At 45.2% G+C, this 25970-nt stretch overlaps 1 pseudogene across 1 annotated transcript; it reads left to right on the forward strand.

Moving 5' to 3' along the window:
* Window positions 1-10458: 10458 nt before the first annotated feature.
* On the forward strand, window positions 10459-11377 carry LOC307107469 (serine/arginine-rich splicing factor 6-like; annotated as a pseudogene). Its single transcript has one exon. The product of its transcript is annotated as a serine/arginine-rich splicing factor 6-like (transcript).
* The last annotated feature ends 14593 nt before the right edge of the window (window positions 11378-25970 follow it).

Here is a 25970-nt window from a genome sequence, read left to right on the forward strand (position 1 = left end):
TTCCTTTTCATTCCCGAGTAATATTCCATTGTATGGATGTATCAGTTTATCCATTCCCTTCTTGATGGACACTTGTGTTATTTCCAGTTTGGGGTGATTATGATTAATGCTACTATAAATATTCATATACAGGTCTTGGTGTGGACATACGTTTTCATTAGTCTTGGGTAAATTCTTACAAGTGGATTTCCAAAGTGGCGGTACCATCTCATACCCCTATAAGCCATGAGTGAGAGCCCTGGCCACTCCACATCCAGCAGGAAGGCTTTAATATGAAAAATGTGGCGCTTACAAAACCACTGGGTGGGTTGGGATGTAAAGATTAGGCTGCAGGCAGCTTTCAGGGAGTCTGGAAGTTGCAAGGACGGCAGGAAAGCACCGCAATGACCACAGCTGCCCTCCTGTCCAAAGGCAGCGTTCAAAACCTGCGGAGGTGACTGCAAAGCTGAACCCTGAAACTCCGGGTTCTGCCATTGCTGTTGGAGAAGCAATAATGTGCCTCTGCTGCCTCCTGTTGGCTGAATTTTACCCAGAACCCAGTGGGCAAGTCATTCTGGGAAATGTCAGACTTCAGGCCCCTGCAATACAGAAGGGGTGTGTGTGAGCCGGTGGGAGACAGGGACTGTTTTGTGATTTTAACAGACAAACTGGACAGTATTATCTCATATAATCCCACAACTCTTTAAGGTAGAAGCTATTATGAAGTTTCATAGAATCATTTAACTCTTTAAAGTAGGTGGGTGTATAACACTGATAACATAAAAGCTAATTTAAAAATAACTTTTGTGTACTATTTTCACTAAAGTTCTTCAAAGTTAAAAAAATATTTAATATCTATATTAGATTCTATGTTTAAAACAGACTTTGAGTATGAATTATGATCGGGGATTTAAGGTAGGACAGAAGAACGGTCAATGCAAACGGCGGATAATAGTTCATCAGCAAATAACTTAGGAAATGGATCTGTAACCAGCTTGCACAAAACCCCTGCTCTTTCATCTTGGCAGTATGTTTCATTAAATATTTGAAATAAAAAGAAATTAGAACTCTCATTATTAAAGTATAAAAAGTAAGGCACAGCAAGGTTGCACAATTGCTCCTAAGTGATGCAGTCAAAATGTGAACCAGATGTTCTGCCTATATGCTACAGCACCACACGGCTGTGCCCGTGATGGCATCACAGGGGCTTGCAGGCACCCAAGCTTTGTGTTCTGAGTTCTCCACAGGAAAGGGGGAGAGAACTGCTTTTTGGGCCTGGGCTGGAGGCAAGAAAGGCTGGGTTAGGGAAAAGGATCCAGGCTGGGGACAGAGAAATGATCCAAGCATGGGAAGCCCCTCCAACCACAGGACACATGGAGGGTCCATGCAGACAAGGGAAGCCACAAGAGGGCGCTCGGGTCCAACCCGAATGCCCACCAAGGGCAGCCGTGCAGGGTGAGGTGCATATCCCCTTTATCCTGACTACCAGTACGTTCAGGGGAGCCCTAGACTGGGGGACCTGCGCAGGCTCTCTCCTCAGTGCAGTCACAGTCTTCATGCATGGAAATGCCTGCGTTGAGCTCTGGACATTGTTGACCCTCAAGGAGCGACAGTCCTCAGAGAACCCAAGTCCCCGGGGGCACGGATGGTCAGCTCTGCTTGATTCTGAGACCATTCTCCTTCCCACATCCTCCATGCCCCTCAGCAGACATCTTTGTGTCCATCCTTTCATAGACTGGGTTCTGATCCTTTCCCATGTGGCTGTACCATCTCACATCCAACACCAGCCATGTCCAGCTCCAGCCCCAAAGCCCCCTCAGGCACTTGCCCCACCTTGGTCAGGCAGGGGGGATGTGCAACCGGTCTTACCTTAAAGGCCAGAAGCTTTGTCTGATTGATGCTCCCCTAACTAGAATGTGAGCTTCATGAGCACAGACATTTGTGACTGTTTGATTCCCTGCTGTACCTCTAGCTCCTAGAACAGTGCCTGGCATACGTGGTAGGCGCCCAGTAAAAATTTGTTGAGTTAATGAATAAATTAGTGAATGTACAGAGTGGAAAAGTGTCTAGGTCTTGGAGTCAAGCAACCTGGGTTTACATCTTGGCCTCATTACTTACCCTTTGTGCAACTTTGGTCCCATCATTTCAGTTGTCAAATAGGGATTATAACGGTATTTTCCCAGGGCTTGGAATGATTCCTAAAGGTGATGCCACTAAAGTGCCTCCCGTAGTGCCTGACACATGCCAGGGGCTCTTAAGTGGTGGCTCATTATTTGAGATAATGAGGCCTTGGACAGCAGCTGCTGTTTATTGAGGATTTACCATGTGTCTGACACTTGGCTTTTATTATCTAACTAGAGGCTCAGTGCACAGATTCGTGCACTGGTGGGGTCCCTTGGTGTGGCCTGTGGTGATCGGGCCTAAACTGCGGTCCAACACCGCCTGCCACTCCTGCCTGCCGCTCCCGCTCATCCCGGCCCTGCTGCACCTGCTGCAGGCTCGTGCCCAGTTAGTCTGGACTGGGAGAGGTGCTGCAGCGACGCTCCAGCCGAGAGCCCTGTGTCTGGCACCTGTGGGTCCGCTGAGTGGCGCTCCTGCTGTGGGAGTGCACTGATCACCAGGGGGCAGCTCCTGCATTGAGCATCTGCCCCTTGGTGGTCAGTGTGCATCATAGCGACAGGTTGACTGGTCATTCGATCATTTGGTCGCTTAGGCTTTTATATATATAGATTCAATTTTTTGTAACTACTTCATGAGAGATTAAGCAGCTCAGAGAGGTTCAGTAACTTGGCCAGGATTACACAGTGGGGAGGAACAAACTTGGGTGTAAGTCTAGGTCTTGCAGACTGAAGCAAAGTCAGACTTTCTGGGCTTAAGTCCTGTCTCCATCACTTACAAATACTAAGACCTTGGGCAAGTTTCTCAGTGGAGAGATCTAGGAAGGAACAGAAGTGAGCCACCACATGGGCGTGGACTGTTCTTCAGGATTTGGAGGAATTAAGGACACCACCAACCGTGATGCTGCAGCCTCACTCCCTTGAGATTGAGCCACCTGCCAACACCTCTGGAACCTGCTCTTTAACCACAGCATCACCTGGCTCCCATCACACACCAGAAATTCCCAAATGAATTCTTTGGTTTCTACCTGGAGCTGGATTCACACTCTATTCAAGGAGGCAGAACACACACACACACACACACACACACACACACACACACACACACCTCCAGAAAGAGAAAGTGTTGCTTAGCTGTGTAACTGTGGCTAAGTTGCCTTGCCTCTCTGTGCTCCAATTTCCTACCTGTATGAGGACTAGCTAGAAAATACACATGGAAGGGTTGAGTCCTGAGCCCTAGAGGTGAGCAGGGGGCAATGGAAGGATTGACTTCCAGGACTATTGCCATAGAATCAGACACTGATTTCTAAAGCCCCGTTAAAAGAAACTTTCATTAAATGGTAAAATGACGTCTCTCTTACCAGTATAGAAATGATCATGTGTTAAAGATTTTATTTTACTGGTTAAACACTGAGAGAACCAGATAGATGTTATAATTGGTTCAAAGGGAAAGTAAGAAAAGTGCAAATGTGTACAGAGTAAGGGAATTGAATTCTAAATGGAGGGAAGGAAAGTCAGTTGTATCAGACTAGACAGAATTTGTATCAGTTACCTACACTTTCCAAATAGGCACAATAGAGCTCAAAGACAATGAGCAGGGCCAGAATCAGACCGCAGAAGGGTGTCCTATAATTTTGTCTGTAGCCCATTTTGGCCCGGAGATTCCAGACTTCTCACCCTGGGGAAAGTGCTGTTCTTCTCAACTTTTCTGGGTTTCCGTTTCCTCGTCTGCAAAATGGGGTTACTAGTTATATTGCCTCCCAGGTGGCTGTGAAGGTGAAGTGAGCTGGTAGAGTGCTTAGAACGGGGCCTCGCACAGAGCAAGCTGCTGTCTCCTTTTAGGGTTCAGGCTGTTCTTGTGGGGAGAAGCCATCCCATGCCGAAGGACCGTGTTTGCGCCTCATTTCATCCTCACAACCTGATACAGAGGAGACTGTTATAAACTTTGGTTAGGAAACCGAGACTCACAAAGGTGGCAGCTGCTCTGAAAGTAAGTGCAAACTGGGGGAAGACCCGGATCAGTCTGGTCTTGGAAGCCGCGTAATTTTGTTGAATGCCTGTGCTACCTTGGGCTCACGCGCTTTCATTTCATCCTCATCCTAAGCTCAGTAGGTAGGCACCATTCTCGCCCTCATTTTTCACCCGTGGAGACTGAGCTAGAGAGAGTGCTGTGCTTGCTCGAGGTCAGAGTTTGACTGCAGAACGTTGCTCGTAGGTGAAGCTGCCCTTTGCGTAAGGCACTGAGTTAGCACTCCCAGGCTAGAAGATCTTATTGTTAGTGTCTTCTCAGTCCTTCCTCCCTAGCACATTGTAGAGGATGCCACAATTAGAAATCGGGGGATTTTTGAGCTCTAGAAAGGCCTAATTCTGTCACCAATTACCTAGAAGCCCTTGAGTGACAATGACCATAGCCTTGCTGATCACCAGGGCCTTCTGTCCACCATCGGATCTGCGATTGCAGGGGATCCTGGAAGGAGATGGGGTGGGCGGGTTGTTAGCACCATCCTGCCCTGTAGCTAAGGAAGCGGAGGGACTCAAGCTGCTTGCCACAGGTTACTTAGCAGGTCAGTTGAGAACCTCTGTGATAGCATCCCTGCTCCACCCTGAGCCTCAGTGTTCTCATCTGCTGAACTGGCAGAAGGGCACTTGGGCTGGACAGTTTCAAAACTCAGACCTGGTGTGAAGTTTCTGGAGTGAAAAAGAAAAGAGAGAGAGACAGAGAAGGGGGGAAAGAAAGGGAGAGGAAGAAAGGAGGAAGAGACACAGCGTGTTAAAGGGGTGGCTTAGATTTCAGCTTTTCTTTTCTTTTTTTTTTTTTAGATCATAATGAGAAAAGATTCAAAGCAGATGTTGTCCTGGTGACTTGCAGTAGCAGAGAGTGAAACTGTGGTGTGATAATACCACACTAGCTGAGAGCAATATATCTATCAACAGCCCCAGTCATCAGAGCAAAGCAGTTGGCCTTTGCAGGAACTGAGTGCCCCACGCTTGAGTTCGGTGTTCGAAAGGGCCTCAGACTCCAGCTGGGTTTACAGACTCTTCTGGGAAAGGCCCATTCTTCAGAGGTCGTCCAGCCCCCAGCTCCCACTCACACCTCTGGGGAGAGCCTCACTCATAGGTCAAGGGCGCGACCCCAGCCACTCACTTGGCGACACATTTGAGGCAGGATGGGGAGGCAGCAGTCAGAAGAGCCAGGCTCGGTGGGGGCAGATGGAGCGTGGCCCAAACAGCCCTCAGGATCACAGGCCGCATTGTTATTACTTTTTAATTAAAAGGGCGTCTTTTTCCCTTATTACAAAAGCCATGTCTGTTTATTTTAGCAAAATTAGACAGGCCAGACCAGGAAAAAGAAAAAATTAAAAACGACCATGATCCAGAGAGAGCCATTGTTAATGCCTGGCGTATTCAGGAGTCATAAACCAAGTGCTCAGGGGCCAGGCAGTTAATGTAATGTGAACTGGATGGTATTAAAATGAATGTAAATGTGTGAGTAGGGTAAATTAATTTATACAAAAATTAATATAAATATGTGAACTGTGATCTTAAAATTATCAGAAATGTTTGAATCTGTGGAGTAATAGATAGCCAGTGTAGACATTTAAAAGTCAAAGAGATTTTAAATAATGACTTGGACTCCAAGCGTTACCAGTTTGAAATCACTGCTGCCTATCTTACTAGATCTATCTGTCTACCTATCTATCTATCTATCTATCTATCTATCTATCTATCTATCTATCTATCTATTTATCTATCAATCTATCTATCTAAAGTACACATATATGTACATGTATCAATATGTATAAAGATATACAAAAGCATACATATACACACATTATACACATACATACAGCAAGTAGATTTTTATGTGGATACTCAATATAATATTCAGATAAATGTGTAAGTGCTTGGGTTAAAGAAAGATTGGGTGCTAGTACCTCCATCCCTTCTTGCCACTTTCTCACGCAACAGTAGCCTCTACATAACTCTGGGCAACACAGGAATCTGATTTGAAAACCAGTCATCTTATTGCACTGGTCCCTAGTCTTCACCATTTCATGGACTAGTAAATTCTACCTTCCAAAAATCTAGAGTTACCAACTATTTTTTCATCCAGTGTGGCAGGCATGGCTCGCTCCCCTCTCCATAGTTGTTTCCTACCTCTCTACCCCTTTTTTTCTTTGTTTTATTTGAGGGGCCATGCAATCAATCCCAGACAATTAATCGTCATTAGTAAACCCAACATAGTAATCTCATTTTCTTTTGCCAGATTATTGATTTCCTAGACTTCCTTGCAGCTAACAGTGGCCTTGTGACCTAATTTAGCTAATGACACATTGAGGAAGTCTGCTGGAGACTTCTGAGAATGCTTCCGCTTTCCTGTAAAACACAAAATGTCATGGGTACCATCTCATCCCCCCCCCCCTTCCTACCTTGACCCATGGATAGAATGCCAAGAGCAGTGGCAACCTTCTTGGGACCTGAGGGAAAGGCAAAAGAATCACAGAGACTCCTATCTGCCTCACATTGGTGAGCACCGAAACTTCCCCAGTGGTCACCGTCTCCAGACTTCTTTTAACATGAAAAAAATAAGCTCCTATTGGTTTATGCCACCTTGAAAATAATATTTTGTTATGTGCAGCTTGGAAAGAAGTAAAAAGTTATCCATTATCATCATCAAGCCAAAGAAGTAAAATGGAGATAATGTTACAGGAAAAAAAAAAGTTTTATGAACATCTTTTTGTTGTTCCTATTTTTCTGATTTTTGCCACAGACTAGCAAACACTTTTTTACTGAGCAGCCTTGGCCCATGGACAAACATCTGGGAACTGTCAATCTTGACCACAGCAACAGATCAAATGAGTAAAGCATAGCCCATCATCAGATTTCCAGACCAGACTCTTATTTGTTGGACATTCAGACTGTTTCCAGCTATTTCCTATATAGTGTTGCAATGAACATCCTTGAGGCTAAACCTTTGCCTTCATCCTTACTAATTTTCTTAGGATAAATTCTTAGAAGTACAATTTGAAGTTTGAAGAATATGTATGTTTTAGGCTTTAGCTCATATTGCTCAACTGTCTTCCAGAAAGAAAGCACACAGTCATCTCCCCACAGATGTTTCACACAACTTGGATGGATAACACAAGTCATCCCAGGACCCTTCCCAAACTGTGCTTTGGGCCAAGGTGGTTTGAGTTGGCCAGCTTCTGCCCTCTACAACCAGGAGTCCTGATTTACATACCGGTGCCACTTCCAGGCCTCCCAAGACCAAAGCCATTTGTATATTTACGAGTGGCGACTGCCCGTCTTACAATCTACCGTTCCCTGTTCCCCCAGAGCTGGGGGAATAAAGTTAGGGCTCTGGCCAGCTTCAGACACAGTTTGTGCCATCAGCACCTGCTTACATCCCCAGCTTCCTTGCCTACTTTTCTCTGGCACATCTAGCTCTAGGGAACTACTTGCTGTTTTACAACCACATCATGAGCTTTTGTGTTTCTACGCCTTTGTACGTGATGCTCCCCTCACTGGTAAGGCCTTTCCTCTCTTCCTAGCTAACTGGTGCTCATCTTTCAAAATTCAGCTTAAACATCACTGCCACCAGGAAGCCTCCTTGATCTCCCCGAGCTAGGCGAGGGCCCTACACCCTCTCTAAACGCTTTTCCCATAATAGCTTGGTCATACTCTGTGGCCACTGTCTGTCCACCTGTCTTATTCCGCCACCGGACTGTTAGGTTCTCAAAAGAGAGAGAGCCGGGAGACAGACTCCCTTTGAGGAAACCCCTGTCCTCCTCCCTGCTCCCCACACATACAAACTCCCATACTTCAAGCCCTTGTGTAAGTCCTCACAGCCCCTTCCCTGAACATCTTAACTGGTGGCCTCAGACCCATTGGCTCCCTGGGGGCCTGGCTCTATTGGCCTTGCCCCTGAGGAGACAGTTGCCAGAGAGCAGGGCCTAGAATCTTGCCCAGGCTTTGTCACTGTCTCGGTCCCCTAAGGACGCTGTAACAAAATATCATAGATGGGGAACTTAAATAACACTTATTTCCCACAGTTCTGGAACCTGGGAAGTCCAAGATCAAGGTGCTGGCAGAGTCACTGTCTGATGAGATTTTTTTCTTGTTCGGCTGACTTCTTGCGGTGTCCTCACGGGGCAGTAAGAGAGAGAGGGCACTGGTCTCTTCCTCTTCTTTCAAGGACACTAATCCCACCATGGGGCTCTGCCCACATGACCTCATCTAAACCTAATTACCTCCCAAAGGCTTCACCGCCTAATACCATTGTGTTAGAGGTCAGAGCGTTAACATATCAGTTTTAGAGGCTCACAGACATTCAGGCCATAGCACCCCTGACAAGCTGTCTGACAATAGGCACATCCCTCCCCCGCTCTGAACCTGATCTCTCCTTTTGTACAAGGAAGGGACCGGATAGGAAATCCTTGACCAGCCAGTAAATTCTAAAGGGGCATTCATGGTTTGTGACTCCATCCTCCCAGCATCCATTCCCTTTTCTCCTGGAAAATGCCCTGGTTTCCTTCCCTCTGTCCAGGAGGACTGGGGATGGAGCCCTGGACTTAGGTATTTGTTAGTCACAGTGACTGGCTCGGGCATGTGGGCACTGAGAGCCAATTAGAGTGAATCCCCAAACTGCTGCTGGGATTTCTGGATGACTGTCACTATTTGTGCGGCCCTGGGATCAAAGGCTGGCGCTACCTAGGTTGCTATAGAATGGGATCCACAGGGATGGGCCAGGAGAGAAGCCAGATTCTGGAGTGTTGTTTACATGCTGTATCTAACCTATTTGATTCTCTCTTCCCTCCCCTTTCCTCCCTTCCCTCCTACTTTCCTGAATTTTCCATCCTCTGCCTCTCCATCCTGCCCCCACATTCCCCAGCTCCTGAGCATCTTGCTCCCTCTGCTGCCCTATCCCCACATGTACAGATGTTTCAGGCTCAGGTCTATCTCAGGCTGTGCACTGGCCCAGCTGCAACCTTGATCCTAGCAAGGGTGGGAACTGGGTCCTCAAAGGAGCTGCGAGGAGCAGGCTGCAGAGGACACATGGAAGGGGCAGAGACTGGGTGACAGGCAGTGTTCCTAGGACCCTCCTTAGGGTGGTTCTTCGTTCTAGGCTCATGGCTCAGTTGATGTCGGCAGTCTCATTAAGAGCTGAGGAGCTTGCCCCATGCCAGCTTTGCTCAGCACTGTCCCATTTGCTCATTATTCAGACTGTCTAAAGTCAGCACTAGACAGTGCAGGGAGAGTTCAAGGGAAAGGTTTCCATTACGGCTTTAATATCATTCTTGTGCCGTTAATTGGCAGGAAGCACAAAAGACATCTATGCCATCACCTGGGTCCACACAGCTCCCACTCAAGCCTGGCTCGTCATCTCTTCAGGGACCATTGCCTTTTTATGCTTGCCCTGCCAGGAGCTTCTAATCTGGCCTCCAAATCACCGACAGTGTGCTTTGTCCGAAATGTGAGGTGTTCATTCAGGTCACTCCACAAATTCAGGGAGGGGGTTAGTTCTATATTGTGGCATAAAAATCACAAAACAAAGCGGCTTTGCAAACCATTGTCCTCAGAAGGAAACCCCTGGCCTGCTGCTTGTTTTTGTAAATAAAGTTTTATTGGAACACGGCCATGCCTATTTGTTTACGTATAACCGATGGCTACTTTTGCAGAGCTGAATAGTTTGAACAGAGACTATGTGGCCCACAAAGGCTAAAATATTTTTACTCTCTTTATATGAAAGTTTTGCCAAATCCTGGATTCACACAATACTAATCATTTCTTATCTCTCATGGTTTCTGTGGGTTTAGGAATTTGAAAGCAGCTCAGCCAGGTGGTTCTGGCTCAGGGTCTTTCATGAGGTTCCAGTTAGGGACTTGCTGGGGCTGCTCTCATCTGAAGGCTTGACTTTCGGCTGAGGGATTCTCATTCAAGAAGGCTCACTCAGGGGGCTGGCAGTCAGTGCTGGCTGTAGGTGGGGGGGCTTCAGTTCCTCTGTACATGGGCCTCAACACAGGGTAGCTTGAGTGTCCTCATGTCATGGTGGCTGCTCTCCCCAGAGTAAGCAATTTAAAAGAACAAGGTAGCATCTCACTGCCTTTGTGAGCTGCATGCAGATCCCATGCACTGTCACTTCTGCCGCGCCCCGTTCTACTGATCACATGAGCCAGCCCTGATTCAGTATAGGAAAGGCTGCAGCCATTGTGCTGGACTTGGCCGCGGCTGCCCTGTGAAGTGCGCATTTGGGCTCTTGCCATCCAGCACTGGACCGCGGCTTCTGCCTTGTGGTGAGCCCTGGCGGTGGTGGTGGCAGGGGTGTGTTTTGGGGAGGGGGGTGGTCTTCAGCCACGTCTCCATGGGGACCCCTTACTACCACGTCTGGGAGAAGGACATCCAGCGCCTTTTCAGTGACGATGGCCGACTCCTCGAAATAGACCTTAAACATGGGTACTGCTTCCTGGAGTTGGAGGACTCCCTTCACCCTACACAGATGAATGGCAAGAACCTCTGCGGGTGCGTGATCACGGAGCACAGGGCGCTATCTCCATGGCTACAGCTACCGACGCTGCGGTGGTGGAGCAGGATACAGCAGGCAGAGAACTGCGGGAAGGGACAAATCGGATCACCTGTTGGAACAGAATTCAGGCTTATGGTAGACATCTTTCTAGTCGTCACAGTTGGCAAGATTTAAAGCGTTTCATGAGATAAGCAGGTGAAGTAACCTATGCAGATGCTCACAAAGAACTCACAAACGAAGGAGTAAAATTGAGTTTCGCTCCTACTCTCACATGAAGCTTGCTTTGGATCAACTGGATGGCACAGAAGTAAATGGCAAACATTTTAGGCTCATTAAAGATAAAGCAGGAACTAGACATGGGCGGCTTACACTGGAAGCAGATCAAGGCCACAAGTCGAGCAGCCACAGCAGATGGCAAAGGATCTCAAAAAGTTGTTCCTGATCCAGGTCTCCGAGCAAAGGTTGTTTATGGTCTCGGTCAAAAGGCTGGAAATCTAGATCAAAGAGCAAATCGAAGCCCAAGGCCCATCAGGGCTCCCATTTGCACTCTCGAAACAGGTCTAAGGATGAGTATGGGAAGTCTCAAAGCAGGTCTCGTTCTCTATCATTCCCCCGAAGAAAATCAAAAGGTGATATTAAGTAAAAATCTAGGTCATTCCAAATCTCCCCTACCTGCTCCACCCTTGAAGGCTCATTGTGTGTCCCTCCACCCAGAAGAGCTTCAAGTTCCCGTTCTAGATCCCATTCAAAGTCATAGTCCTGGTTCAGATGGAGTTCCAGAGACTAACCCAGAACTCTGTTGTTTGCATACTATTTTGGAACACTTTCCTACTTGCCTAGGCCAGTGGTCGACAAACTCATTAGTCAACAGAGCCAAATATCAACAGTACAACGATTGAAATTTCTTTTGAGAGCCAAATTTTTTAAACTTAAACTTCTTCTAACATCACTTCTCCAAAATAGACTCGCCCAGGCCGTGGTATTTTGTGGAAGAGCCACACTCAAGGGGCCAAAGAGCCGCATGTGGCTCGCGAGCCGCAGTTTGCCGACCACGGGCCTAGGCAGTTACTCTTCCGTGTTTGTACTTGGCCTTTTCTGCAAGAGGAATCTGAAAACAAGGGCGCAAAGAAATTTGTTTGTGGCCAAATTTGATGGAAAAGATGAGGTTCTAAAGAGATGGTGCCATAAAGACCTCCCTTCTTTGTAGATTTAAGATGACTGATTTTATAGCTTTTAAGTGAAAATAACTTTAGAAAGGATTAAGCTCATTTAGATTATTTATTTATTTGTTTAAATTAATTTCAGAGAGGAAGGGAGAGGGAGATAGAAACACCAATGATGAGAGAGAATCATTGATCGGCTACCTCCTGGACGTCCCCTACTGGGGATTGAACCCGAAACCAGGGCATGTGCCTTGACTGGGAAATGAACTGTGACATCCTGGTTCATAGGTCAATGCTCAACCACTGAGCCACACCAGCTGGGCTCATTTAGATTTTTTTAAGTATTTCAGCAGGGTCTGCGGCAGGGGCTTTGTTGTTTTGTTTGCTTGCTTTTATTTTATTTTTATTTTTAAATATATTTTATTGATTTTTTTACAGAGAGGAAGGGAGAGGGATAGAGAGTTGGAAATATCGATGAGAGAGAACATTGATCAGCTGCCTCCTGCACACCCCCTATTGGGGATGTGCCCACAACCAAGGTACATGCCCTTGACCGGAATCGAACCTGGGACATTTCAGTCTGCAGGCCGACACTCTATCCACTGAGCCAAACCGGTTAGGGCTGTTTGCTTACTTTTAAAGTAACTGTTTCAAGCTTTGGTTACTTAAGCCTTTAGAGGGAGAACCCATTTTTCAATTATGATGGCTTTTTAAAAATATATATATATTTTAATTGATTTCAGAGAGAAAGAGAGAGAGGGAGAGATAGATAGAAACATCAATGATGAGAATCATTGATCAGCTGCCTTCTGCACACCCCACACTGGGGATTGAGCCCACAACCCAGGCATGTGCCCTGACATGGAATCAAACCGTGAGTTCCTGGTTCATAGGTCGACGCTCAACCACTGAGCCACACCAGCTGGGCCATTATGTTGGCTTTTTAATAAAGCTTGAGTTATGTAAGATTTTAACAGAAGTTTGCCACCAAGATGATTGCCCATTTGAACAGGTCACTATAAATTCCTTTAAATATTGACTTCTGCTGTTTGTGAAAACAATGTAAATTCTACTAAGTGTAAAACAAGGCAAGCCTCAGACCAGCAATTAATTATTCAATTTGCATGACATTATTTTGTACGGTTAATCAAATCTTCCCCTTTAACAAGTTAAGTTAAAAATAAAATATATGTTGTAGTATAAGTATATGAAAGGATGATACAAGAGAATAGATATCAGGAGATGAGATCATTGAGGCCATCTCAGAGACTGGCTGCCATGTGGAGGATGCATACTCTCACTCTTCTGAGCATTTTGATCTATAGATGTATTTTCTTAGGCTTGCACCATGCTTTAAGTCAATATTGTTAAATTGGGACATTTCACAAAATCTCTAAAATATCTAAATGATACAACATTTCTACATGTTACAATGGAATAGTGGTGAACATGATTCTTTCTAGTTTACTACATTCCCTACCATTTTTACTTGATCCCTACAGGGAAACGGAATTTTAGTGATCATTAATAATTATCCAGAGAGAAACCAAGATGGCGGCATAGGTAAACACCTAAACTGCTGCCTCGCACAACAATTTCAAAACTACAACTAAAAGACAAAACGGACACCCTCCAGAACCACAGGAAAGCTGGCTGAGTGGAAATACTACAACTAGAAGGAAAGAGGAAAGCACATTGAGACTCAGAGGAGCTGCAAAACCACATTGAGACTCAGAGGAGCTGAGGTACGGAGATGCGTGCGTGCAGAGAGGACAGGCGGCTGAATGCACGGGTGGCTGAGTGCGCGGCTGGCTTTCTAAAGCGGGAGGGAGACAGAAGCTCCTGACTGCGCTGAACTCCAGTCCCGGGCGAGACTCTGGGAAACCAGATTCATTTGGGGAGGAATCTGGGCTGTCAGGAAAAAAGAAAGCACACTGAGACTCAGGGGAGCTGCGGAAGGCAGAGGTCTGGAGGCACGGGCGTGCGCACAGAAAGGACTGACTGCTGAATGAATGGCTGAGTGTGTGGCTGGCTTTCTAAAGCGGGAGGGAGACAGAAGCTCCCGACTGCACTGAACTCCAGTTCCGGGCGAGTTTCTGGGAACCCAGACTCATTCAGGGAGAAACTCGAGGGCGGCTTTCTCTCAGAGGTGCTTGCAGCGATTACCGAGGGACACTGAGACCCAGGGGCCTCATAGGGCAGGGCTGACGGGAAGCCAAGGCTGTCGGCTCCACCCTGAAACTCCGCCCTATCCAAGCTGAGCACAGAGGCTTTTGCAATTTTGCAAGTCTTGTCCCATAAGGCTGTCTCCAGCACAGAAGTTCTCCCAGCGTAGACACAGCTGATCCTCACAGCCAATTGGCCTGGAGGTCAATTCCTCCTAGTGATACCAACAACAATAAAGACTAACTACAACAAGGCTGAGCACACAGTCCACAAAGGGGTGCACCAAGAGTGTCCACCTCAGGTAACTGGGGAGGCCGAGCCGCTGGGCCCTATAGGACACCTACCACACAAAGCTACTCTACCAACTCAGGGAAGCAGCGAAAATGCAGAGACAAAGAAACGGATCACAAATGAAAGAAATGGAGGAAAGCAAACGACTGGATATAGAGTTCAAAACCACGGTTATAAGGTTTTTCAAGAATTTCCTAGAAAAGCCAATAAATTTAGCGAGACCCTCGAGGATATGAAAAAGGACCAACTAGAAATTAAACATATACTGACTGAAATAAAAAATATTATGCAGAGACCTAACAGCAGACTAGAGGAATGCAAGAATCAAGTAATAGGTTTGAAATACAAAGAAGCAAAAAACACTCAACCAGAAAAGCAAAAAGAAAAAAGAATCCAAAATTTGAAGATAGTGTAAGGAGCCTCTGGGACAACCTCAAGCGTACCAACATCGAATTATGGGGGTGCCAGAAGAAGAGAGAGAGCAAGATACTGAAAACCTATTTGAAGAAATAATGACAGAAAACTTACCCCACCTGGTGAAAGAAATAGACTTACAAGTCCAGGAAGCGCAGGGAACCCCAAACAAAAGGAATCCAAAGAGGATCACACCAAGACACATCATAATTAAAATGCCAAGAGCAAAAGACAAAGAGAGAATATTAAAAGCAGCAAGAGAAAAACAGTCAATTACCTACAAGGGAGCACCCATACGATTATCAGCTGATTTCTCAACAGAAACTATGCAGGCCAGATGGGAGTGGCAAGAAATATTCAAAGTGATGAATAGCAAGAACCTACAACCAAGATTACTCTACCCAGCAAAGCTATCATTCAGAATTGAAGGTCAGATAAAGAGCTTCACAGATAAGAAAAAGCTAAAGGAGTTCATCACCACCAAACCAGTATTATATGAAATGCTGAAAGGTATTCTTTAAGAAGAGGAAGAAGAAGAAAAAGGTAAAGATAAAAATTATGAACAACAAATACATGTCTATCAACAAGTGAATCTAAAAATCAAGTGAATTAAAAATCTGATGAACAGAATAAACTGGTGAATATAATAGAATCAGGGGCATAGAAAGGAAGTGGACTGACAATTCTTGGGGGGAAAGGGGTGTCTGTGTGGGGGGTGCGGGAAGAGACTGGACAAAAATCGTACACCTATGGATGAGGACAGTGGGGGGGGGGGAGGTAAGGGCAGAGGGTGGGGTGGGAATCGGGTGGAGGGGAGCTATGGGGGGGAAAAAGAGGAACAATTGTAATAATCTGAACAATAAAGATTTATTAAATTAAAAAAATATAACAGGGAGAAAAAAAATTATCCTTGGTCTGTTTCTTACTGAAGAGAAATATATCTCTGCGATCTCATCTGTATTAAAAGAGGGCAAAGAAAAGATACATTAAGAGGGCCTCCCATTTTAAGAAGAACCAAGGGGAGAAGACTATTTCTGTATATTTAATACGCAGATAAAATATACACATTTTCAACAACTACAACCACCTCAGCTTGTAAATGTGGCTGCCTGGCCTGAGGAGGCCAACCTCCTTAGTTTGTCATTAAAGATCTTTTGTAATCTGGCCCTTCCCTACCTTATAGACAATGTGGCATAGAAATGAAGAATGTAGTCACTGAGCTCAGACCACATGGGTTCAAATACCGGTTGTGAACACAATTTTCTCATCTCAAAAATGGAGATAATAATAGTGCCTATCATACAGGGTTTTGTGACTACCGTTTCTGCTTTATTTCCTGCTAGCACTCTACCTACCTGAACACTTCAGACTATTTTAGTCCTCTGTGTCCTTGCACATTCTGCTTCTTCTGTCTACAATTCACATGTCTTGTTTCTCTGCTGCAGGGCTTAGTCCAGTTACTCACTAACGCCGTCCTTTACACTGTTCCCAAAACGCAGCTGGTTCTCCTGGGCATGAAGCCTGTGATGGTACTTCCCTGTGGTTGGGTTGGGGCTATGTGACAAGATCTGGTCAGTAATTTGTGGGTACAAATAACACATGTCTCTTTCAGGCTTGGAACGTTTAACATGTTCAGGCTCCCCAGAATTCTCTCTTCCTTCTGCCATAAGAACTGAGTCCTGGAGAGAGAAGGGTCGTGTGGTCAGAGCCACAGCCAAGCCATGTTAGATGTGTGGACCAAAATTCCACCTTTGGTTTAAGACAGAGTTGTTACAACAGCATATGTAGCCTGTATTGACTCCTTCTTAAAAGAAAGCTTCCTTAAGCTTTCCCCAAACAGAGCTGATAACCGTCTTATGGGTTGCCATGGCAACCAGTGCAACCCTGTATCAGTAAGCTACCCTCTATGATCCTGTATTAAATGACTGGCTTGTATATATCATGATGTCCACTGGCACTGTTCTCTTCTCAGAGTGACATTCCCTAACTAACCATTGTAAAATCATTCCCTGCACTCTTCTTTGAATGAACACCCAGTTTAATTAGTTATTGGTACTTTATCCCCAACAGCAATTATTTTTATTTATTGTTTATTGTCTGCCTCTTTCACTAAACAATAAGTTTACAGCCCTGGGGCCTAGTTCAGTGTCTGGCACAGAGATGAATTAATGATTGAATGAATGATCAATAAAAACCGTATATCCAGTGTTTAGAATTGGCGCTTGGTGCACAGCGTGTCAGCCTAAATGAATGAATGTCTCCTCCCCCGACGCCCCCCATACAACTCAACAATGCATCCACCCTTGAACATATTCGCAGTGTTCTCTCCGAGGCCGGATTTGAGAGGCAGCAGAAAGCCCAGTGAGGAACTCCTGGTGCTGCCTTTATGATTTCCCCTGCCGCAAAATCTCCTGTGACCGTTTAAAGCCAGGAAGCGAAATCAAAGAGCGCTGGATTCAAAGGACACTAATTACCTTTCAAAGCGTTCCCCTTGGCTTTAGCCCCACGATTCCCGTCAGAGGCCGTGGGAGTCTGTGGTTCCTGTGTCGGGCTTTGAAACTGGGAGGGATTAATGGGACTTGATTAAACCACAAATGTCAGGAAGTGTGGAGGGCAGCTCAGAATGCTGCCACCTCCATCCATCCTGGGAGGAGGGACCGTCACTGGCCTCCCCTCCTCCCCTAGGCTTGAGCTTCTGATAAAGTAGCTAAGAGGGAAGGCACCCTCCCCTACACTCAAGGGTACCACGGTCCTGCTGATGCTGGGGCTCACTTACATGGAAATGACTGACGTGCCAAAGAGAATTTAATTTTGCATATTGTTCATGCAGGTGTAATAAGAAACCTGCCCATTAGTTTTTCATGTCCTGACATCTGAACAGCAACTTCCTCAACTCTACGACACTAGTCATGTGCTAACATAATTGATGGTAATGACCTTAATAGGTACCAGTTCACTGAGCACCTACCTTATATACCACACAGAGCTCATTGCTTCGTATGGTTGATCTCATTTCATCCTCATAACCTCTCTGGGGGGAGATAAGGACTCTCATTAGCTCCATTTCACAGATGAAGAAACTGAGGCTCAGAGAGGTAGAGCCACTTGCCCAAGGTCACGCAGCATGAAAATGACAGACCTCTTCTGAACCCAAACTGCTCTATCCTGTTCACTTCTTGTGGTAAATTCTGGGTGCCCATCCTTCTGATATTCCAGGAAGTATGATTCTGTGAGAAACAGACCGTAAGATAAGAGAAGTGGACAGACATGTTGGAGAAGTCTGTACCAGCTGTGGTGAAGCCTCATTTATTTGCATACCAAACCTGAGCCTGACTCCCGAACCATTTTATTAACCCCCCCAACTACTGAGGAAGAAGCAGGTAACACTTCCTGTCAGGAAGCTTTTCAGCTGGAACTCAACTCAGCGAGAAGACGCTGTGGATTTGCCCATCCTAACCATCCCCAGCCTTCTTTGCCTGCCTCCACTATAAAGGTTGGAAAAACCGAATATCCACTTTCCCAGCCTCCCTTGCTGCCAGAAGTGCCCGTGTGCCGATTCTGGCCAGTGAGACATACGTGGAAGCCTCCACTTTCCCCAATAAGAGGGACAGAGATTGCTTGCGTCCTCCTGTCTGGAACATGACGTGACACCTGATCTGTGGCAACCATCCTGCGCTCGGAGGGAAAGACCGAGAGAGTCACAGGACATTGCTGAGCCATCGAAGCAATGCTAGGCACTGCCCACCTTTAGAAGTGTAGAAAGTGAGAAGAATAAAACCCCTATTTATTTACGCTCCTAAGAACTGGATTCTCTTTTGCTTGCAACCAAAAGCATCTTAATGAGTACAACCTTTCATCTTACGTCTCTTATTACGAATGTACACATTTCCCAGAAGCTCCCTCCCTACAGGTTCCCCTCACATCTCTGTCCAGAATTTTGTCCAATGTCTCTCTGAGCTAACAGCTGGTCAGAGGAAAGGAACCAACGTGGGCTGCATGGACCAGTGGTTCTAAAACTTGAGGTGCATCATAACTAACTCCTAAATCTGTGTGTCAGGGCTGCTTTGAGTACAAGTAACAAAGTAAGTCAAAGTGGCTCTCACACTCAGAGGCAGGGCATGGCTGAATCTGGGGCCTCTCATTGGTGTCCTTAGGGCAGTCTCCCTCCATCTACCTCTCTGCCCAGCTGTTCTCTTTGTTCGCTTCATCCTCACGCAGGAATCCCCATGTGACAGTAAAGATGGTTGCCAGAGGCCCCAGGTTTACAGGATTCTCACCATTGGTATCCCCTACAGAAAACGCGGAGACTCTCTCTCCCATGAGAAGGACTCTGATTGGCCAGCCTGGCCTTGTGCCCACCCCCTATAGGAACACATGACTGACAGTCCCACTAAAATCCCGCGGAGTCAGAGATGGAAGGGAGAGTTCCCAAAAGGAGAAGATTGGACAGGGTTGTGATGCTAGGTGGCCATAATGGCAGAAGTCCAGAACCAGGCAGTCTCCACTGCCCCTCCCTGCCTGGGGTGGGGAGACAGGAGGCCTTGGCATATTGTAATTTCTGGGACTCTTACTTTGCTTATCTGGCAAGTGGGGAGCCTAATCACTTTGGGTGGAAATCAAATGAGGAAATGCATGGAAAAGAAGATCTGCAAAATAAGACACTCTGTAAGGAATTGCTTGCATCATCACTGGCCTTCATTAGTAGTCACCCTTCAGCTCAAGGTTATTGAGTGGCTCCCTGTGGCCTGACTCACCAAGTTGAGGATTCTCTGTAGGTCTTGCAAGTCTCTTCATAGTCTGGCCCCCATTGGGCCAGCTCATTTCTCCCTAACCCACCTCCTCCACTCTAAGCAGGCTGATCTCTTGCCCCGCACACAAGTATTGTTCAGAGCCAATCCCATGGTTCCACCTGGAATGAACCCACCTGCTTGCTTGAGTGACCCTGGGCAAGTTATGTACTTTCTGTGAAACTCAATTTGCTCATCTCTTAAATGGAAACCATTGCTCCCCAAAGGTCATTGTGATACATGAAAGAGTGGATATAAGGAGTCCAAGAGTACAGTTCTCATGGTCTGTGCTCGCTCTTCCCTTGCACACCCTTTTCTGTGCCGTCCCCTTGGGATTGCCTTTGAGAAGGTAATTGATCAGTCAAGAAGGAATGTCCCTCTTGGGAGCACTTGGGCACCAGAGGCACTTATGTCAGGTTCCAGAAAAAGCGTGGGATCATCCTTCTGTGTCCCAGGATTTAAGCAAGATTCTCCTAGGAAGGAAGGAAGAAGAGAAAATGGTTGGGGCTCTGGGTCCATGAGGAAGTGGATGCCTCAGTCATGCTGAGGATGTGTTCTGGGGTCACATCTGAGTCTGTGCACAGGAGAAAGGATGGCGGTGAGCAGGCACCATGATGGTGTGTGGATTGGAGTCTGGACCAGGTCCTACTTGGCTGTGTGTTCTAAGGGAAGTCCTTCCTGGCAGACACCCATCTGCTCTTGGCTCCATACCCACATCTCTGCTCTGGGGATGTTGGTGCTAGTCTTCACTTCACCGTGTAAGCCAGGTCTTCGTTCACTTCTGCCCTTGAGAGATGCTGCCAGCAACATTCTGGCCAAATCCAGCCTGCAGACCCATTTGGCATGGCCACACGGTGCATGATGTTTTTATAAATGGATATAAATTCTCTGACCCTCCTCCCATCAAGAAGTCTGTGTGCCCTTTCCCTTAAATCTGGGTGGGTCTGTGGCTACGTTGACCAGTAGAGTAGGTGGAAGTGGCACTATGAGACTAAAAGATAGATCATAAAAGGCCATCCTTGAGTGCTCCCTCTCTGGATGTTCAATGCTCCCTGTCTGCATATGCAGTGCTGGCCCTCTGGGCACTCTGTCTCGGAACCCAGGGCATGGTGTGAAAAGCCCGGGCCACATGGAGAAGCCACATGTAGGCGCTCCAGTGGACAGTCCAGCTGAGCCCAGCCTTTGAGTCATCCCAGCCGGGGCACCAGATATGTGAGCAGAGAAGCCCCCAGCTGATTCGAGCCCCGGCCATTTGAATCTTCCCAGCTGAAGCCCCAGACTCTGTGGAGCGGAGTCAAGCCGTCCCCACTGTGCCCCGTCCAGACTTCTGACACAGAAATCCATGGGCATAATAAATGTCTGCTTTACGTCACTACATTTGGAGTGGTTTGTTACATGGAAATATTAATGAGAAAATAGTGCTGTAAAATTTTTTGATTATGTTGCCAACATTTAAAATTGGGAAATTTCACATACAAATTTGGATTTCTGGCTTTTAATGAGAAATCAAAAAATCTGGCCACATTGGCATCCCTGTTTGGCAAAAATTGGTCAGAGCTGCCCACTTGAGAAGGGATATGGATGTCCTGTCTGCCTTGGCTTCTATCTGTCCATCTTTGCTCTTTTACGTCATCTGCCTTGTCCCCACGGGCATGTGGGTGTGTGAGCCCAGGGCCAGAACCATCATATAGCCTCATGGGCACCCAATGGGGTCATGATGACCTGGACATCCCTGACCTCTCTGGGTGCCCCCTTTTTGTCCCTGGAGCTCTGTAAGTCCACCGAACTAAGCAGGGTTATACCCTTTCCTCTGCTCAGAAAATCACTTACATGAAATAAAAACCAGGCAAGGCTGGGGGTGGTGATGGCTGTGTCTGGAGCTTGCTTGTCCTGTAAACAATTTCCTGGTGATAATCTTTCCAATTATCCCTCCAAGCTGGAACTGCTGTGTGAATCAAGCTGGGTGCCCTTGGCTTATCCTGTACAGCTTGGAGTCATTAAAATCCAGCTTTCTATTTCAGGGTGAGCTGTCCAGAGCCACCAAGGTTGGGATGTCTATGATCCTTGACACAGACACAGAGAATCACAGTATTATAGAAACTCTGAAACCAATGCAGGACAGATTATAGAGTTTTACACTCAGCAAGACTCTTAAAAACCAGCCTAAGCACTAAGCATAGATGAGCTAGGTCCAAATTCCAGTAAATATAACTTTCTTTTTCCTAATATAAACTTATTTAGTATTAACTTCCATTCATATAGGTAGCTGAGGTTTGATTAATTAGTTAAGTCATTCAACAATTGTGTCTCAAGGGCGCCTGGGTACCAGGTATTTTCTTTTCTTAAGGGGTAGGAGTATAACCTTGACATGTCAGATAAAAATCTCTGCTACTATGGAAGCTTAATTTGCATCCCAGTAGAAGAGACAGGTGAAAAGCAAATAAATATACGAGAGAATGTCATAAGTGGTGATAAGTGTTCTGAAGGAAAAGCAAGCAGTAGGGAGGAAATATGTAGTGATGGAGAATGAGTGTCATTTTACCCAGGGTGTACAGAGGACATGCCCCACGAGGCGGCCTTTATGGAGAGACTCAGAAGATTTGAAGGAATGAAGCTCATGAAGACCCAGGGAAGAAGGCTCCATCTAAGTGAAGGAACAGGAAGTGCAAAGGCCCAAAGTGCAGAGGCTGGGCTAGAGTGTGCATGGCCTATTGTGGGAGAAACAGGGGCAAGACATGGATGGGTGGGCAGAGGTGGGAGGGAGGAGGAGGAGGAGAGATTGAGGTTGAAATCTCAGTCAGTTTAATATTCTTCTTTTCTACTGGGTTATGTCTAAATCCTAAGGGGCTCACATAAGATGGGAGGGAGCATCTGGACCTTCATGTTATGCATCTAGTCCTGCAGCCATGCTGGCTGATCCTGCTATGCCCACCTGATTCTGATTTCCAGTTGGGACTGTTGGCTTTTGGTGCCCCACCCGTGCCTCTTTCAGGTGCTTGGCTCACCTAGACTCTCTGACCTGTGGGAATCTGTGGGAGGCTACTTGCCTGTCTAGGCACCTTCTACAGATTTTTTCAGCCATGTACTGTGCCAAGAGGGAGGGATCTGGCTGGGACTCAGCCAATACCTGATATTGAAGGCATGGAAGGCTAGGGCTTGATCTAATTTGTGTGAGGTCAAAGCTTACACCATTTTGAGCAACCCTCTTAAAAAAAAAAGACAAAAATTAAGAATATATATTTAGGTATGAATGAAAATATTTATTTTGAATGAAAGAAGAAAATGAAAATAAATCACAAATTTTAAAAATCTAACAAATACTACAAACAATACAAAATCCAGAAAAATAACACTATTTTTATTAACTGTATTACATTCCTCTATAATACTTTGCCATTTTTGGCTGCAGATTTTACATCAGAAGCCATGGAGATGAGAAGGAAATAAAACAACATGTGTAAGGTGCTGGAAGAAAAGAACTGTCAACTCAGAATTCTATACCTAGCAGAAATAACCTTCAGGAATGAAGGCAAATAAAGACATTGTCAGGTAAGATAATTCATAGCCATTAAATCTGCTTTCAGAGAATTGCCAAAGGAAGTTCTTTAAACAGAGGGAACTTGGAAGATCAGGAATGAAAGAAGAACAACATAAATGTTAATAATAGGCCATAAAATGGTAAATATCTTAGTAAAAATAATGGACCATTTTTTTTCTCTTGGGTTCTTTAAAATATTTTGACAACTAAAAGTGAAACTTTGAACACTGTGTGTTGGAAATGTTAATGTATGTAAATGTAATATAAAAGACAACTATAACATAAATGAGAAGGTTAAACACATATATAGGATGACAGGATTTCTAAATTTCTCTTGAAGTGATAAAATATTGATTCTACATAGACTGTAACAAGTTAAGTATGTACCATAATCAATAGAGCAGCTACTAAACTATACAAAAACATACAGTAAAAACACACAACAAATTAAAATGGAATAGTAAACCATGTCCAAGTAACCAAAAATAAAAGAAAGGTCAGGAAAGGAAGAACAGTGGAATAAAAAAAAAAAAAATCAAGGGAAGAAATAGAAATAAAATGGTAGACTTAACTCCAAACATATCAACATATACATTAAATGTAAATGGTCTAAACATACCAATCAAAAGTCAGAAATAACCGAAATGGATTTTTAAAAATGACCCAACTGAATGCTGTCTACAAGAAATTCACTTGAAATATGATAAAATAGGCAGGTTAAAATTGAAAGGATGAAAAATGATATACTGTGCAAGCAGGCTATCTAATAAAAGGGTAATATGCAAATTAACCATCACTCCATCACAAAGATGGCGGCACCCATAGCCAAAAGATGGCAGCACCCAGTCCTCTCAGCCCCGTCAGAGTCCCCCAGTCCTGGGTGGGGGGTGGGGGGGCGGGGGGGTGACTGCTGAGAGCGGGCAGCATGAGCGGCCTGGCGGAATGCTTGCTTCACGAGGCAAGCATTCCGCGCCCGGCCACAGATGAGCCTCTGGCCAGGCCGGGGTGCAGAACATTTGCTTCGTTGCCCCAGCGACAAGGCAAGCATTCCGCGCCCGCCACGGATGGGCCTCTGGGTTGCAGAGAGCCTCTGGGCAGTGGGCACAGAGTGGCCAGGCCCCGCAGAGAGCTACTGGCGCATGGATTGATGCATAGGGCTACTAGTTGATCATAAGAAAGCCACATGTATCAGTGACTATATTAATATCAAAATGAATTTCAGAGCCAAGAAAATCACTATGGCTAAAGAGAAACATTACATCATAATAATTGGGTCTGTTCACTAAGAAGACAAAACAATTCTAAAGTGTATATAACAAAATAGCTTTAATATACAGGAATAAAACTGGCAAACTGAAAAGTGAATAGATAAATCCACAATTATTTTTGAAGCTTTCAATACTGCTCTCTCAGTAACCAATAGAGTTAGTAGACATAAAGTCAGCAAGGATATAGAACTGAACAACACCATCAAACAACTGTACTTAATTGACATACATAGAATACTCAAAACAACAGCATAATGCACATCCTTTTCAAGGACACATGGAACTCTCACTAAAATAGACTTTATTCTGCATGAGGAAATAGGACAAAGGTTATAAAAAGTAAAGGGAAAATTCCTTCAGTTAATATTCCAAGTATTTGAACCTTGGAAACAAATCCAAAGAATCATCTACACTAATAAAAGAGAAAGATGCAAATTGACCGTACCGTCACAATGCCCACCAGCCAATCAGGAGTGAGTATTCAAATTAACCCACCAAAGATGGTAGGTTAATTTGCATACACAGGCATCCAGCGGCGGGGGGGGGGCGGGATGCTTGTGTCGTCACCATGGCGACGATGCAGGCGTTTTGCACCGCCCCAGCCACTCCAGGCCTCTGGGAAGCCTGGGAAGGCAGAAAGGCAGCTCCAGGCCGGAGCAAAGGCTGTGCCAGCAGCCAGGGTAAGGAAGGCCCATTCTGCATGAATCTTCATGCATCGGACGTCTAGTAGAAATATAAACACAGATTCTTTGGAAATGTAGTTACATTGACTAGTTGTTGAGTCCTAGAAGAATATAACAACAACAACCAAAAAACTAGAATCTTGACTATTTTAAAAGCATATCATGTCTTATGCAAAGCCCCACCCAGCACACAGTCACATGATCAAATCCAACTAAGATCAACAGAGTTCCAGCTGATCCAAAGTTGCACGAACTACAATTATAAATGTTGTTCTAAGCCAATGAGCTTTGGGGTGGTTGCTATACATCAACTCCTGATTGATATAAGGAAGTGACTTAGTGACACCTCCAGTTCTCTTTCCATTGCTTCAGTGTTTCCTCAACTGAGGATGGAGTACCTAAGGGAGGACCTATGCAGGACTCAGTAGAGTTCTGAAAAGCACTGAAGCACACAGGGGGAGTGTTAGTCCACCTCCAACTCTTCATTGGTCTGGATGATAACTTGAAGAAGGTGCTAATGTTTTTCTCACATCTCTCCATCACTTACTGATCTTTTTTTTTTTTTTTTAACAAAGAGAGATTGTCTCAGGTTCAAATTTTTGAGGTAGGCAAGAGCATCTAGCAAGAGTTTAATGACATTATTTAGTTTTTAGAGTATTAACTTTTAAAAATACCTTTGAATCATAACAAGGGTACTGCATTTTTATTTATAGTTGTGATATGATTTCTAAATTTTAAAATATATCTATTTAAATATAGCAGGTCCTCAAATAATGTTATTTCATTTGATGTTGTTTTGTTATAACATTGATGAGATGCCATAGGAACTTAACTCTTGTTTGTAATAACTAACATGGTAAAATTGGTTTTGTTATATGTCATTTCACTTAAAGTCACAGAACATAATACATTTAAAGATTTTATTTACAGAAAGAAAAAAATAGTCAAAAAGAAAAATATGGAGTCAATAAAAGTCCAGATGTTGGTGGATCTGGCCAAACCATACCATAGTGATACAATACTTCAGAATTGTGGCAGAG

This window comes from Cnephaeus nilssonii, assembly GCF_951640355.1.
Source record: "Cnephaeus nilssonii genome assembly, chromosome: 11".
Classification (NCBI taxonomy): Eukaryota; Metazoa; Chordata; class Mammalia; order Chiroptera; family Vespertilionidae; genus Cnephaeus; species Cnephaeus nilssonii.